General features: G+C 46.9%; 1 protein-coding gene across 1 annotated transcript in view; it reads left to right on the plus strand.

The window, feature by feature from the left end:
• Positions 1–1,042: 1,042 nt before the first annotated feature.
• HAS2 (hyaluronan synthase 2) overlaps positions 1,043–2,009 on the plus strand; it is a 19,765-nt gene continuing 18,798 nt past the window's right edge. Inside the window, exon 1 of the mRNA XM_008642621.2 lies at positions 1,043–1,609. The gene's annotated coding sequence lies outside the window, so the exon portion shown is untranslated. The remainder of the gene's footprint in view (positions 1,610–2,009) is intronic.

Below are 2,009 nucleotides of genomic sequence, written 5' to 3' on the forward strand. Positions count from 1 at the left end.
CAGTGCCACCCAGTGCCTCTTTTATGTCATTGGCAGTGGAAATGGGGACTCGAACGCGGGGAAACCCGCCTTGCAGGCAGAGCGGAGTCACAAGAAGCGAGTGAAAGCTGCCGGCAAGCGGCAAAGGGGTGTGCTGCGAGCTGCTGGTGCCCCTGGCTAACCGGGAACCATCGACAGAATTAACACTTCTGATTTATAACGAAACAAAACCAAAAAAACACCCTCAAACCAACCAAAACCAAAACCAACTCGAACGCGGGGAAACCCGCCTTGCAGGCAGAGCGGAGTCACAAGAAGCGAGTGAAAGCTGCCGGCAAGCGGCAAAGGGGTGTGCTGCGAGCTGCTGGTGCCCCTGGCTAACCGGGAACCATCGACAGAATTAACACTTCTGATTTATAACGAAACAAAACCAAAAAAACACCCTCAAACCAACCAAAACCAAAACCAAACCAATCCAAAACACCAAAACAAAACCCACACGACAATTTTCCAGTTTTTAAACGGCCTAACGTGTTTCCCGGCTTGTTTTATCACAAGAGGCATGGGTAGGAATGTCAGTGGGAGCTTCCTCGGGTATATACTACAACAAATCTTCCCGACAGTGAATGGGTAAAGCAGGCTTGAGAACTGCAAAGTTCATCCATTCATAGAGGCAATTCCCTTATTAATAAAAACCAGCAGCAGCAAAAACCGTCCCAGTCGAATAGTGGCTGTGGGAGGGACGAATCCCACACCCCAAGCCCAAGGATGCAGGGAGTGAGGAAAGTGGGGGGTTCCCCCAACTGCGGGGCATGAAGAGGAAACCAGTTGGTGGTAACATATGTGTATTGTATTTCTCTGAAAAAACTTGCAACTTGGCTAATTAAATTCCTGGCGCTGAGCTGGTCCTTGGCTGAGATCATGGCAATTGGGAGGGTTGGGTTTTTTTTCCTCCTTACAGGAGTTCCCTCCTTCTTCCCATCCTCCGCCTATTAAAACAAGTCAAGTCTCCCTTGTTAAAAGACCCCATAACGTGGAAGAGGCAGAAAAGCAGCAGCAGCAGCAGGAAAGAAAAAGACGTCTGGAAAATATTACCCGTTTGCTGCTGCTGCTGCTGAGAAACCTCATTGAAACAGTTACTCGGGCAGCAAGGTATCACCAAAGAGACTTTATCTGATGCTGATCTCTCAAACTTTCAGACGCTGCCTCGCAACTTCTCCAGGCTCCTGGCTAGCCGGGTTTGAAATAAGATCTTCAGCTTCGACCACGAGAAACTAACTCCTAATTTATTATTTCTAACTTTTTTTAATTATTATTATTATTATTATTACTATTATTTGGAAAAAAAATCCCACAACTTTGAGCTAGAAACTGAAGCAGAGAAAGACAAATACATGGTAATTGTGAAAACACGTGGGAGAAAATGAGTAGGACTGAATAGCCTTACACGATTTTTTTATTATTTTCAGTTTTAATTATTTTTTATTTCTAAGCGTCTCAATAAGCCCCTGAAAAGTGCGATTTGTTCTTTTACCTCAAACTTGGAAACTATTCAGCGGGAGCAACGGTACGTGAGACCACACAGTTGGCTGGAGCCCCTCTATGACCAAAGGACAGAAGGACAAACAAGGTAGGTGATTTATGATTATGCTTCTGTCAGCTCAAGAGCAGAAGACCCCCTCCTCCCATCCTCACGATTCAAGGGAGAAAAGGTGGAACAGATCCCCAAAATACGAGTGGGGCTGGGGGAGGATCTTACCGGCTCCTACGCTACACCTATTTCAGCAATGAATAGGACCGTCGTGAGGATGAATGAGGTTTTCAGCTTCAACCCCTCCTCCGTGTAATCCGTTTAAGACATTGCTGAGCTTCAAGATCTGGGGGGGGAAAAAAAAAAAACCAACAAAACCCCCCAAAAAAACTAGCCCAACCGCCCCATAAACCCCAGAAATTGAAATAAAATTGAGCACAGGCTGGGCAGCCGCTCCGCTCATGGCAGGGGGGGAGGGGGGGCCCGCTCCACACACCGC

The sequence above is a fragment of the Corvus brachyrhynchos genome, unplaced genomic scaffold (genome assembly GCF_000691975.1).
Source record: "Corvus brachyrhynchos isolate BGI_N302 unplaced genomic scaffold, ASM69197v1 scaffold28, whole genome shotgun sequence".
Classification (NCBI taxonomy): Eukaryota; Metazoa; Chordata; class Aves; order Passeriformes; family Corvidae; genus Corvus; species Corvus brachyrhynchos.